The 14,874-nt window shown below is 50.5% G+C and overlaps 1 long non-coding RNA gene across 1 annotated transcript; it reads left to right on the plus strand.

Moving 5' to 3' along the window:
* Positions 1-8,785: 8,785 nt before the first annotated feature.
* On the plus strand, positions 8,786-9,923 carry LOC120967375 (uncharacterized). Its single transcript, XR_006665824.2, has 2 exons — positions 8,786-9,170; positions 9,248-9,923. It is a non-coding gene; the product is annotated as an uncharacterized lncRNA (long non-coding RNA).
* The last annotated feature ends 4,951 nt before the right edge of the window (positions 9,924-14,874 follow it).

Raw genomic sequence — 14,874 nt, forward strand, 5'->3', positions numbered from 1 at the left:
GCCAAAGAAGGCACGTCTTGGTTTCAGTTTTGTCGACAAGAGAACGAAAAAGGATTGCTGGAGAAAGCTTATGGAACATTTCATTCTACCTCCGGAATACAACAAAGTTGATGAATTCGGTAACGAGGTTCCGGGTGGACGTGAGAGGAGGAGGCTAGTTAAAGAGTTCGCTCTTCAGAAGATGGGCGAAGCATTCCGGAACTTCAAGAAAAATTTAACCCGTGACTATGTCAACAAGGGCAAGACTCCGGATTTCAATGGACAACATGAGAAACTGAAAGATGATTGGCCAGAATTTGTGAGGCAAAAGCAATCGGAGCATTTCAAGGAAATATCAAAAAAATAAGGATAATGCGAGTAAGAAAAAGTTCCATCATATTATGGGGCCAGGAGGATACCGCCTTTCGGAGCCTAGGTGGCAGAAGATGGAGGAGGACCTGAGGGTGCGAGGAATCCCTCTAGGTACAGAGGGATGGGACCCAAGGGCCAAAAGCTGGTGGTACGGGCATGGGGGATCGCTAGACCCGGAGACAGGGGTGTGTGTTCACCGGAAGAAAAAGTTTGCTCCCACCCAAGCCCTTATTGACGCAATGACCCAAGCTCAAGAGGGCTTGATCAAGTTCAACAAAGAGAAAGACGCACTGACAACAGCCCTCGGGAATGATGAACACGGAGGACGTGTACGAGGCAAAGGCAAAGTTCCGTGGAAAGTAGGGTTTTCCCAGGACAATGACCCGTACTGTTACAGAAGCCGTAAGAGAAAGACGGACCGGGATGCAGATCTTATGGCGAAGTTTGCATCGGAACTCCATGAGTTGAAGCAGACCGTGCATGAACTAGTAAAATAAAAATCGGCTGCAGGGCCGCATGAAGATCATGAAGCGGATCGCGGAAGCCAGCAGCGGAGAAGCAGCGTGGCTTCCACGGATGCCCCGCCTGGTGCTAGTGCACCGATGATCGAGATTCGTGCACCGGAGCCTCACTACCCCGTGGATGATGTAAAGGAGATGAAAGAATGTGATCTGCATTATCCCGTGGGGAACGTTTCCACGAAGGTAGCTAGCGGCAGTGCTTTACCCTGTACACCTGGAGCACTCCACCACAACAACCCCATTGCATATGGCTATGCTCGTGTCACGGTGGAAGACATAGTCCAAGGGTTTGAGGACCTGGAGATTGACAAAGCTACACCCGAAGGGGAGAGAAGACTTGGAGATGTCAAGCGCCAGATCATTCTATGGAAAAAGAAGTACATAGTGTTTCCAGGCGAGGCGCCAAGGCTAACAAGTCCACCCCCTCCGATGGTGGTGGTGGTGGCGGTGGTGGCGGTGGTGGTGGTCGTGGTGGTTCACCTACACCTCCTTCACACCATTCGACGCCGTCCCCCGATCCACAACCTCTGGCGGGTACGACGCCCCCCAATCCTCCTCTGGCTGGTACGACGCCCCCCAATCCACCTCCGGCGAAGAAGCAGAAGCAGGCGGACAGCAAGGAAACCCGCTCCTGGACTATTAACCCGGACCCTTATGTACCTAAGACCACAAGGGTACCGGAGCCATCACTGAAGCCTCTCCTCCCAAGGCCTTGGGAACTTAGTGAAGCTGAAACCAAATTGGCCGCGTCTGCTCATTATGAGAAATGGAAGGCGGATATGAAGGCGATAAAAGAGCCTGAGCCCAAGCAAGTATTCACTGAGAAGCAAAAGAAGTGGGCTAAGGATTTTTTGACGACACCGTCCCAAGCCGAGCTGAATATGCCTGACAACTATGGACATGAACTTCGTAGGCAAGCAAAAATATTGAAGGAGGAGAAAGAAGAAAGTAAAAAAAGCGGGAAACAAGTTGACCAGCTCGGGATGCAGAATAAACAATCGATCCCCCCGCTCATAGTGAAAGCCGGTCCGGAAGAGGACCCCGAGATCATAGCAGCTGCGGCAGCACTTGGATTGACTGTAGCAAGTGCCATGAAACAAGCGTCCGAGATGGGTTTGACTCTTCGTGCCTTCTTAGGCCTTGAGGATGCGCCAGTATGTGAGATAGCATTACAATATGTGCGGAATGGGCCTCTCGTCGAGCCTGCGCGGGAAAAGAGTCTACCACCACAAATGCGAAATCTGCTACGTTGGTACAAGCAATTCATAACATGGGCCGACAAAGAATATGTTTATGCGGATGTTACAGAGGAGCATCACACCAAATGGTACTCTGTACAAGTTCATATGAGTGAATTGTTCCAGCTGTTCAATCTGCGCGACCTCGACAAATCTATGCTGAGTTGCTACGTTCTGTAAGTGATTTATTTCTACCTCATCTCGTTCTTCATTGCCTGCACTATATATATATATATATATATATATATTGTCCTAACTATATTGTTGCGTATGCTATTATGCAGATTGAAGATTTGGGAATGCAAAATAAGAAACATCCATGATGTTGGGTTCATTGACCCACATATCGTTAATGGACATGTGTTACAAAATCACCCCGAAGACGTGGAGAAAGACTTGTACAAGTTTCTTAGAAAGCATCAACTCAAAAGTCATATTCTATTTCCTTACCATTTTGGGTGAGTGTTTCTCTCTTATGCCCATTCTCTTTTGTTTACTCCATGCATGGTATGTCTAATCGATGAGTTATGCATGACTGTGCATGTAACGTGTCCGCAGGTTTCACTGGATTCTGCTAAATATTGAACTTCACACCTCCAGAGTTCTAATCATGGACTCTATGGATTCGGATCCAAAGCGTTGGGCCGACATGAGAAAAATGCTGCAAAAGTAATTATTTTCAATCATTTGAGCTCTATATCGATCGGTCTCTTTCGTTCATTTCCTAATATCAAGTAACTAATAACTCCCTTGTTCATTTAATTTTCTTTGCCCTGTAGGGTTTGGAGACGGTTCTCAGAAGAAATTGACGGTGAATTCAAACATGAGCTAGATTTTAGAAGGTTAGTTAATGTGGATAAGCAGCCACCGGGGACCAATCTATGTGGATACTAAGTTTGTGAGAACATCCGGAGACACACCTCTGAGCGGAAGGCATCGGATAGCGTGCGCAAGGCGACGGATAACCTGCGGAGGAGGCTTAGTCCAGAAGCTCGCTTCCGACCAATTCAAGATGAATTAGCAGGATTTTTCATGAGGGAATTCATCAATCCTAAAGGAGAACACTATACCGAGGACGAAGAAATTTATATGCATACCCGAGATTGAAACTTGTTCGAAGTTGTATATGGTCATCCATCCTAATTGTGTATGGAAACTTGTTCGAAGTTGTATATGGTCACCCGAGATTGAATATATATTATATATTCCTCTTGAATTCTTCTTGTTTGAAATTTCATATGCATGTATATAGTAGCGTAGAATATGTGTACTGAAACTTCATCAAAATTAAAATAAAACACAAAATAAAATATAAAAGAAATAAAACACTACAAATTAAAAAGAAACCAGGTTTAGGGGGGCTAAAACCCTAAACCTGCGGAGGAGGCCTTTAGTCCCGGTTAGCCACGAGAACCAGGACTAAAGGTCCTCCGCGCCGACGGACCCCTGGCGCCCACGTGGACGGGCCTTTAGTCCCGGTTAGCCACGAGAACCGGGACTAAAGCCTTTAGTCGCGGTTCGTAAGAGGCGCGACTAAGGGGGGGGGGGGTCTTTAGTCGCGCATATTTAGTCCCGGTTGCACAGCCGGGACTAAAGGCCTTTGCGAACCGGGACTAAAGGCCCTTTTTCTATCAATGCAGGTTCTTTCCTTGGGAGTTCGGCTCTTGTTCTCCAAGGTCTAACAGACCTGGCTCTTTAGAGGCTATAGCATGCCGGGAGGCGCTATCTTCAGCAGAAGATCTGAACATTCAACGTATGATCATTGCTTCGGACTCCAAGCAAGTGGTGGGTGATATAAACTCAAGAAATCGTGGAAAATACGGCACTGTTATCCAAGAAACTCAGCAGAGAGCTCACCAGTTTATGTGTAGTTTTACTTTTGAAAGTCGTATCTCGAATGTTGATGCACATAGCTTAGCAAAATATGCTCTTTCTTTAGGCCCAGGACGCCATGTGTCGCTAGGCCATCCCCATGATCCAAGATATATCGAACAAACTTTGGCTTTTGATCGTTAATGAAGCTCGGATTACTCTAAAAAAACTACAACAGCGCCGAATCCCGCTGTGCGCAAGTGGCCACCCGTAGCCATGCCAAAGTATGTGCACGTGCATGCAGTGGGTCCAGTGTCCAGTGTGTACTGTACGTGATTAGCATGTCCACAAGTATGTCATCTTGTCCATATGTACGTACATGTGCCATTGTGTAATGTCGTCTGACTCACCTCAGTACATGGAGTATTATAAGTATGTACATAGACACTTTGATCTATTCCACGTACATACGACCAATCATATACAAGAGCATTAGAGGAGATTAGCTAGGCAAAACATGTAGTTGCAGTCGAGGGCTAGGCTTATAGTTGCATGTTTAGTGTCAGACATGCAATTGTTCCCCCTCATCGCCCTCCAACAAAACAAAGGTCAGTTGAAGTCGGATGAGTAGACATGCAATGGCAGTCGGGGGCGACGCTTACAATTTCATGCCAAGTATCAGACAGGCAACTTCCCCCTCCCCCACCGCCCTCTGACAAAACAAATGTCAATTAAAGTTGGGTGGGTAGCTAGATATGCGGTTACAGTTGGGCACGACACTTGCAGTTGCATGTCTAACATACACTTGCAACTACCCCCATCTCCTGCCTCTATTTTACAAAACAAAGTCTATTTGCATCCGTGTTGAGAGACATGCAGTTATAGTCAATGATCTACACTTGCAATTGCATGCCTAGTGTTAGACATGCAATTGCCCTCCTCTCCCATCTCCATCAGACAAAAACAAAGTCCAGCTGCGTCAGTGGTAGGGGAACATGCAGTTGCAGTCGTGGGCTATACTTGCAGTTGCATGCCTAGTGCCAAACATGCAACTGTCCCCCCCTCTCCCGCCTCTATCTGACAAAACAAAAGTCAGTTGCGGGCATGATGGAAGACATGCAATTGCAGTCAGGGGGCGACACTTGCAGTTGCATACCTAATGTACACATGCAATTACCCCTGGCCCCTCTCCCGCCACCTTCCAACAAAACAAAGTTCAGTTACGGTCGTCATGGAAGACATGCAATATCAGTCGGGGTGACACTTGCAGTTGCATCCAAAGTGTACACATGCAAGTGCCCCCACCCCCTATCCCACTACCCTCTGACAAAAAGTGTGTACACATGCAGTCATGATGGAAGACATGAAATTGCAATTGGGGGCAACACTTGTAGTTGCATGCCATATGTACACATGCAACCACCCTCGCCCCTCTCCCACCTCCATCCGAAAAATAAGTTCTGTTGCAGTCGTGATGAAAGACATGCAGTTGTAGTCGGGGGCGACACATGCAGTTGCATGCTAGGTGTACACATGCAACTACCCTCGCCCCTCTCCCACCTCCCTCTGACAAAACAAAGTTTAGTTGCGGACATGGATGAAGACATGCAGTGGCAATCGAGGCGTGCAGTCGTGTCGAAAGATATGCAGTTGCAGTCGGGGGCGACACTTGCAGTTATTTGCCCTCAACAAACACCACGGACTTGCAGTCGCATCAAAGACATGCAGTTGTAGTCGGATGTGTAACTTGCAGTTGCGTTTCTAGTAGCAGTGAGAGATAACACTTGCAGATGTGTGCCTATTAACAATCATGCAATCGTTTGCCTTTCACTCTACAAAAACACCACTAAATTACAGTCATGTTAAAAACATGTTGTTGCATTTACAAGGCATGAGCCATCCCATAATAGAAAAACAATAAAAAAATATAAACAATCATGTGCAATTTTAGTTGCGTGCACTTTGGTTACACATAGGATGCAATGGGTGGGCCGCAACGTGAAAAATAAAGAGAAAAAAGGTTAGTAAAAATTAAATAAACTATGTGGAGCTGACGTGTGGCGTCATGCGAAAATATTTAAAAGGAAAAATACACCCCATATTTAGGAAAAAGGGAAAACGGAAAAACGAAAACCACACACTTCAACTGTGTGCATGTTCAGACTCATTTAAAAGAAGTGAGCTCAGGAAAAAAAAATAAGGATGTGATTCAATCAGTGGGAAACCTTGTCATTGAAAAAATATATGAAAAAACACATACAACAAAAGATAGACAAAAAACAATTTAGGGGGGACAAAAGAAGTGTGTATGGTTATGTGTTTGTTACTTCAAATAAAAAAGAAAACGTCTTTCTCACAAACAAGTAAAATTGTCCACCTACCTCACGCCCAGCCCATCCGCAAAAGCCTGCCACGACCAGAAAAAACAAAGACAAACAGCAGCCAATCCCTGTACCTCCCTATACAGGCCGAATTCGAGAAAAAACCAGCAGCACACTATGCACCAAGCAGACAAACAATTCAAGAGACTACAAGTTGACTGAGACTTCCTTAGAGCATCTCCAGCCGTTCACCCCAGGGGCTAGAAAAAGCGCCGTTTGGAGGCGAACCGGTGATATTTTCGTCATGGGGGTGATCGGGTTCCCAACCGCCGCCCCTAGGTCGCCCCAGATGCCCTTTTTGTAAACATATTTAATAACACATTGGCCAAAATTCGGCAAACACGACATAGATTCGGCGATATTTAGGCGTTACACAGTTTTTTTACATATAGAAAATATAAAATCTACTAAAAAAAGAAAACAAAGGGCTTCGTGCCTACAGGCCGAAGAACTTGCTGAACGCAGTGTTGTCGCCGCCGTCGTCGTCCTCCTTCTTCTTCACACGGCCGTCCCTGTTGGACCCCTGCCCGGCGTCGCCCTGGCGGACTGGTTTGGCCAGCGGTGGCGCATCGTCGTCGCTGTCCTCGAGCACGATGACGCCTCCCTCCCCGCGGCCACGGCGGCGCGCGGCGATCTCCTCCAGGGCGCGGCGCTGGCGCTCCATCTTCAGCCGGGCCCAATCCTCCCGCGCCCACTTCATGGCGGCCTCGTCGTCGAGCGCGTCATCGGGCTCGCTCTTCACGGCGGCGAGCCCAGGCTGCGTCTTCGGCTTGACGAGGCGGGGGGAGCCGAGGAGGAGGCACGGCCGCCCTCGGTTATGACGAGGCCGACGCCCGCGCCTCGTGGTTGCCAGCGTCGTACTCCGGGGGCCCCGCTCCTCCTCCGACAGGGAGGCCCGCAGACGCTCGATCTCGGCGTGGAAGTAGCCGAGGTGTTCGACGTCAGGCAGAGGGGGGACGGGGACGCCCCCTACGCTGAGCCTCCACCGCCCCGGCGCGCGCATGTTGGGGGGCGCCGGGTAGTTCGCCTCGTGGACGAGGTGTGCTTCCCACTCGTGCAGAGAGCGGCAGCCGAAGCCGTTGGCCGCCGCCGCGTCGCCGGGGAACCGTTCACCCATCGGCTGTGCGTGCACGCGGTGGCTAGACGGGGAGGGAGGGAAAGAGAGGGCGTCGGCGGCGAGAGGGGGGCTGCGGGCGTGTGCTTCCATCGGCGAGGGAGGGGCGGCTTTTATAGTGGCCGGGGGGAGGCAACGTGTGTACGCTTGGCGGGAGGGGGCGCGTCGCCACACTGCACCGCCCGTGAGGAATCAATGGAAGGCTGACCGGTGGCAGCCTTCGCATTGATTCCCCGCGGGAAACAGAGGCGATGAGGACGACGAGGCGCAGGGGTCGTTGACTCGGCAGGCCCGCCGTTTTTTCACGCCAAAAACCATTGCCCCGGCGCCCCCAGCGCGCCGGGTTCGTCCTGGGTCCGCCGGCGTCAGTTCGTGCCTAACCGGCGAAAAATGGGCTCCTGGGGGCGCGACTGGGCCGTTTTTTCGGCGCTGGCGACAAAAAGGGGTCGGGGGGGGGGGGGGGGCGCTGTTGGGGGCGTGGCTGGAGATGCTCTTAAATCGACTGAGATTTAGCGAGTCTGTTATTGCATATATAGGGAACGACGATTTGTTTCCTTTAGATGCCAATATAATTCGAACTCTATAAAAGTTGATCTTTTTTTTCGAAACCGAGGCAAAAGTTTTGCCCCATCGATTAACTAAGAAGAAGAGAATTGTCCAGTTAATTATGAAAAACCATGCGAAAACCAATACAAATACGCCACATGCGAACTACTCACAAAGTATGAAACACCACAACCGCACGATCGATCCAATAGACATAACCAACGCACAACAACAAACCCTCACACTTTTAAAACACAATGGAACACCCAACAGGAACACCTCAACTAAAGACAACGGACACCACCATGGGACGGTCGAAGACATTTGAGATCATCCATTTAAGCAGCGGCGGACGCCTTTCCTACGGCACCACACTTCTTGCATATGCTCTTAAGAGCTTTTTCCACCTTGTCGATTTTGCCCGCTGTAGCCTTGTTCTCAGGATGCAAGCAATCACGTTGCCAAATCCGGGGCTAGCCACTTCCAAACTAGCAAGCAAGCCATAGATCTCTTTCGCGAACAAAGCCTCAGAATTAGTTGTCGACACACTTGCTTTGTCAACCTCATCACCCACAGACACCACTTGCCCAATGTTCTTCTCAGGTTTCTCCTTCATGACGCCAGTAACAGTCTTGCTAGATACAGGGTGATCAGACACCCATTTGTCAAAGAAATTGTGCTCTATGTTCACATCGTTTCTACACCTCGTTTTGCCTATACCAGATGGGCACCTTTTACTACTCTGCTTTTTTCACAAGCACGCTTGCCAGAGCGAGAGAGAATTCGTTTCAGCATCAAAGGACCCCAAAGGCCGCTGGCCGTAACACAACCCAGCCACAAGTCACACTCACACCGACTCACCAACCACTCCACTCCACTCCACATCCAAAATGGCTGCCGTGACGTTCGAAGAGGAGGTCTCCAGGCTGGCTGCCCGCGTAGCGGCCAGCTCGCCGGCGCTGGTGAGGGTGGCCGTGGGGGCACTGGCACGCAGCGGCAGCGCGATGCCCTGTTCCGCCTCTTCGTGGGCACGATCTGCGTGTTCGTCGCCGCAACAGTCCCCTACGTCGTTGCATTCCGAGCCTGCACCGGGAAATGCACCGTCGCCTCGGTGCTTTGGGAGATCTTGCAATATTCCGGTATGCTCTCCATGCTTCTCATGACGCCAGCGACGGCACTCTTCTTCCTTCGCGCCGCCGGCAGCGAGGTAGTCGTCACTCACTCGTCGCCCCTCCCGCCCCGCGAAGTCATTGTCGCTTATGATGTGATTGTCAAATGCGATAGGTCAAGGATGATGTGGAAGATCGCGTTCGTTGGTGGCCGCTACTCTGGTGGGCGGCTGTAGCGTTGTTCAGTGTGGCGATGTTGGCGCAACTCATCGGGGTCGTTCTTCAAATGTATGGATTTCCAGAGGTTTCTTACCTTCTCCGCACCGCGGCTCTGTTGGGCATGCTCCTACTCGTCACCTTCTTCTGCATCCGTGCTAATGTGGCGCTGTGGAGGATGAATCCACAAGAGCCGGCTGCAGTTGTTGTCGCAGTAGCTAGATTGATGTGTATAGAGTAGTAATCTATCTAATACTCCCTCTAGTGTTAAAAAACACCTTACATTATAGAACGGAGGGAGTAATAACCAATAACTACTCCCCTCTCTGTATCAAAATATAAGTGGTTTTTTCACACTCTGATATTGTCAAAAAGCGTCTTGTATTTTGATACGGAGGGAGTAGTAGGCTTGGCTCAATCTTCAACGCTAGTGCTGCTGTGCTGATGCAGTCAGTCAGTATGGTTGTTGTTGGTTAGTTACTAAAGTACTGGAGTAATCTATCTAACACAGGTCCCTTGTTTACCTGTGGCCATATGCGCTGTGAATGTGATGAAGAGCTTCCATTCTATGTAATCATGTACTGGAAGCCACAGTGCATTCCATTCTATGTAATCAGGTCCCATATTTCACTGCCTATATGGCATGACGTGTGCTCTCATGAAGAGCTTCCATTTTATGTAATCTTTAGCATTTCATTGCCTTCCTTGCTTTATATTATAATAATAACTAAAACGCCGACACTTTTGTTTTGATTGGAGGGAGTATTATTAAGTAGCTGGATTCGGTTTGGCTGGGTTAATTGCCCACGTCGTCGCAGCACAGGGGACTTGCGTGCGGGGAAAGCAGCCGAGTTGCTGCGTCTTGTCTCTTCCTCGTGCGGTTCTTTCATGCTTCCGGAATAGCACTGCACAAGCCTGTAACGGCCAGAAGATATACACAAAAAAAAACGGCCGTGTGCGTGTGTGCGTTCATAGGGGTGAGTGTATGCGTATGTATATGAGCGCTTGCGTCTGTACTGTGTTCAAAAATAAAAAAAAACAGTTAGAAGATATGGATATAGATAGCTACGTGATGCGTCCCACCCATCAGCACAGAATTGCCGTCCGTCCCCCCGCAATTTTTTCGCGTTTTCTCAACCTATATATACACTTTTGCTTAGGATGGTTACTACACTGACGGTGTGGTTCAGCCTACGTAAATTGTATGGAAAACGTGCGCCTATGTCTATATGAATGTTGTTTTTTTTTCTTTGCGGATGAGAGTGTTGTTTTTCATATGAAGGAAAATTCAAGCATCGATTCCGTGTACACTACGGCCAGTTGGGCTATGCTGGACATGGACGTGTCGAGCAGAGGGTGTGCTACGTCGGAGAGACGCCAACCAACCACTCGTCCTAGAAATTCCTTCCTAATGATGGTTGCAGCCGTGTGCCATGTCAATTTCTCGTCGGAGTAAATAGTCACGGGTAGCCTAACCGACTGCCCCTAGCTCTTCAGAAAATTATCAGGCCCTTTGGGTCTTCAAGCACTCCAAGCATTGGACCGCCTTCCCTGGCCGGCTACCTCTGAAGCCGACTCACGAAAGGCGACCCAGCCTCAGCAACCTCCCCCCAGGATAACCACGGGGTGGCCGACTCCAGTGAGCCGGCCATAGAGGATGCCGACTTCCCAGAAGCCGGCTATGAAGAACGCCGACTCCAAGAAGCCGGCCAAGACCGCAACCACCAAAGCTACGCCCGCATAACGGTGACAAGACGGGGTGTGGCCACAGTGCGGCCCACTACCCCCGAAGCCCGAGGCAGGCATGACCACAGGACGCCGTACGGGACGCCATCTCCCGTCCGGCTCGGCACTGTAGCCATGCTGGCCTCAACGTCACCCACGACATGCGGCAGTACGGCCCACGGGCGGCGGGCCCCTTTAGCTAGAGAGAGGTGCGAAGGCGGCCCGGCCTCCCCCAGTCGTCCAAGGGCGTAGCCGGCCCCCAGAAGCCGGCTACCCCTCCCTCGAAGCATGTGCCACATTAAGGAGACAAGACGAGGTAAGGCTACAGTGAGAGCCCCCGAGGCGGCACACTGTAGCCACGCTTACCTCGACGGAGCCCTCGTCATCAGGGGCGAGGCTACAGTAAGCAGCCGCCGACAAGACCCTAGGCGGTGGGGCCGGCCTGTCGACCAAGAGGCCGGCAGCCGGCGGGACCCACCAGTCGGCGGGCCCCAACGGTCGGCGGAGAAGCCGGCAAGCGTAGACACTGACGGCTGGGACCAGTGCCCAGCCGGATTACAATTGTACCCCCGGGAGGTAGGCATATATAAACCCCCCGGGGCACCCATGCAAAGGGTTGGCTTCTTAGCATTGCACACATACCATAGAGAGAGAGAAGCGAGAGCTAGCCTTGTTCTTCTTCTCTCTTGAACCCAACAGCTCTAGGAGCGATTGTAGCTACTTTTCCTGATCTAGTGATCATGCGGAGACCCCGCAGAGCAGGATTAGGGGTGTTATCTCCTCGGAGAGCCCCGAACCTGGGTAAGATCCGCCGGCGTGCATGTCTTCGCCTCATCCCGTTTCCAGGCACCGGCGACGTCTTACTGGCACCCACTATGATAAGCCACCCGTTGGCATATGTCGCACCTACCACCCGACATTTGGCGCCCACCTTGGAGCCAGGTGCACCGTCGTCCGGAGACCTGTTCTGGACGGGAACCCTCTTCCTCCCCCGCGAGCGCAGCCAGCCTGCTGCGCCCGATGGCGTTTGCCTCGAGGCGCCGCAAGGCGTCGACGACGCCTGCGCAGCGAGCCGCCTCGCCGATCTTCTCGGCGAGACTCGCATCTCCCACGAGCCTGCGTCCGACGCAGGCACGGACTACCCCGAGAGCCGCCTCGTCAGCCTCCTCGACCAGCTTCACGTCTCTAGCGAGCCTGCTGCAGATATAGAGTCGGTCGGCTCCACCGACCCGATGCTCGTCGACTCCGACACGGCATCGCTCGATGCCTACCCCTCCGACGTGGTGGTCTTCGACGACCCTCTCCCTCGAGCTGACAGTGGCAGCAGTGTTGGGGAACGTAGCAGAAATTCAATATTTTCTACGCATCACCAAGATCAATATATGGAGTTTACTAGCAACGAGAGGGAAGGAGTGCATCTACATACCCTTGTAGATCGCGAGCGGAAGCGTTCAAGAGAACGGGGTTGATGGAGTCGTACTCGTCGTGATCCAAATCACCGATGATCCTAGCGCCGAACGGACGGCACCTCCGCGTTCAACACACGTACGGAGCAGCGACGTCTCCTCCTTCTTGATCCAGCAAGGGGGGAGGAGAGGTTGATGGAGATCCAGCAGCATGACGGCGTGGTGGAGGAAGTAGCGGGATTCCAACAGGGCTTCGCCAAGCGCTGCGGGAGGAGGGAGATGTGTCACGGGAGGGAGAGGGAGGCGCCAGGGCTTGGATTGCTGCTGCCCTCCCTCCCCCCCACTATATATAGGGCCAAGGGAGAGGGGGGGCGCAGCCTTGTCTCTTCCTCCAAGGAAGGGTGCGGCCAGGGAGGAGTCCTTCCTCCCCAAGGCACCTCGGAGGTGCCTTCCCCCTTTAGGACTCTCCGTTTACCTTATCTCTTGGCGCATGGGCCTCTTGGGGCTGGTTCCCTTGGCCCATATAGGCCAAGGCGCACCCCCCACAGCCCATGTGGCCCCCCCCCCGGGGCTGGTGGACCCCCGGACCCCTTTCGGCACTCCCGGTACAATACCGATAAAGTGCGAAACTTTTCCGGCGACCAAAATAAGACTTCCCATATATAAATCTTTACATCTGGACCATTCCGGAACTCCTCGTGACGTCTGGGATCTCATCCGGGACTCCGAACAACTTTCGGGTTACCGCATACTAATATCTCTACAACCCTAGCGTCACCGAACCTTAAGTGTGTAGACCCTATGGGTTCGGGAGACATGCAGACATGACCGAGACGTTCTCCGGTCAATAACCAACAGCGGGATCTGGATACCCATGTTGGCTCCCACATGTTCCACGATGATCTCATCGGACGAACCACGATGTCGAGGATTCAATCAATCTCGTATACAATTCCCTTTGTCTATCGGTATGGTACTTGCCCGAGATTCGATCGTCGGTATCCCTATACCTTGTTCAATCTCGTTACCGGCAAGTCTCTTTACTCGTTCCGTAACACATCATCCCATGATCAACTCCTTGGTCACATTGTGCACATTATGATGATGTCCTACCGAGTGGGCCCAAAGATACCTCTCCGTTTACACGGAGTGACAAATCCCAGTCTCGATTCGTGCCAACCCAACAGACACTTTCGGAGATACCTGTAGTGCACCTTTATAGCCACCCAGTTATGTTGTGACGTTTGGTACACCCAAAGCATTCCTACGGTATCCGGGAGTTGCACAATCTCATGTTCTAAGGAACTGATACTTGACATTAGAAAAGCTGTGAGCAAACGAACTACACGATCTTGTGCTAGGCTTAGGATTGGGTCTTGTCCATCACCATTCTCCTAATGATGTGATCCCGTTATCAACGACATCCAATGTCCATGTTCAGGAAACCGTAACCATCTATTGATCAACGAGCTAGTCAACTAGAGGCTTACTAGGGACATGGTGTTGTCTATGTATCCACACATGTATCTGAGTTTCCTATCAATACAATTCTAGCATGGATAATAAACGATTATCGTGAACAAGGAAATATAATAATAACCAATTTATTATTGCCTCTAGGGCATATTTCCAACAGTCTCCCACTTGCACTAGAGTCAATAATCTAGTCCACATCACCATGTGATTAACACTCATAGGTCACATCACCATGTGACCAACATCCAAAGAGTTTACTAGAGTCACCAATCTAGTTCACATCACTATGTGATTAACACTCAATGAGTTCTGGTTTGATCATGTTATGCTTGTGAGAGAGGTTATTAGTCAACGGGTCTGAACCTTTCAGATCCGTGTGTGCTTTACGAATATCTATGTCATCTTGTGGATGCTACCACGTGCTACTTGGAGCCATTTCAAATAATTGCTCTACTATACGAATCCGGTTTACTACTCAGAGTCATTCGGATTAGTGTCAAAGTTCGCATCGACGTAACCCTTTACGACGAACTCCTTTTCACCTCCATAATCGAGAAAATTCCTTAGTCCACTAGATACTAAGGATAAATTCGACCGCTGTCATGTGATCCATTCCCGGATCACTATTGTACCCCTTGACCAACTCATGGCAAGGCACACTCCATGTGCGGTACACAGCATAGCATACTGTAGAGCCTATGTCTGAAGCATAGGGGACGACCTTCGTCCTTTCTCTCTCTTCTGCTGTGGTCAGGTCTTGAGTCTTACTCAATACTCACACCTTGTAACACAGCCAAGAACTCCTTCTTTGCTGATCTATTTTGAACTCTTTCAAAAACATGTCAAGGTGTGCGTTCTTTGAAAGTATCATCGGGCGTCTTGATCTATCTCTATAGATCTTGATGCCCAATATGTAAGCAGCTTTTATCCAGGTCTTCCTTTGAAAAACTCCTTTCAAACAACCCTTTATGGTTTCCAG

This window comes from Aegilops tauschii, chromosome 6 (genome assembly GCF_002575655.3).
Source record: "Aegilops tauschii subsp. strangulata cultivar AL8/78 chromosome 6, Aet v6.0, whole genome shotgun sequence".
Taxonomy (NCBI): domain Eukaryota; kingdom Viridiplantae; phylum Streptophyta; class Magnoliopsida; order Poales; family Poaceae; genus Aegilops; species Aegilops tauschii.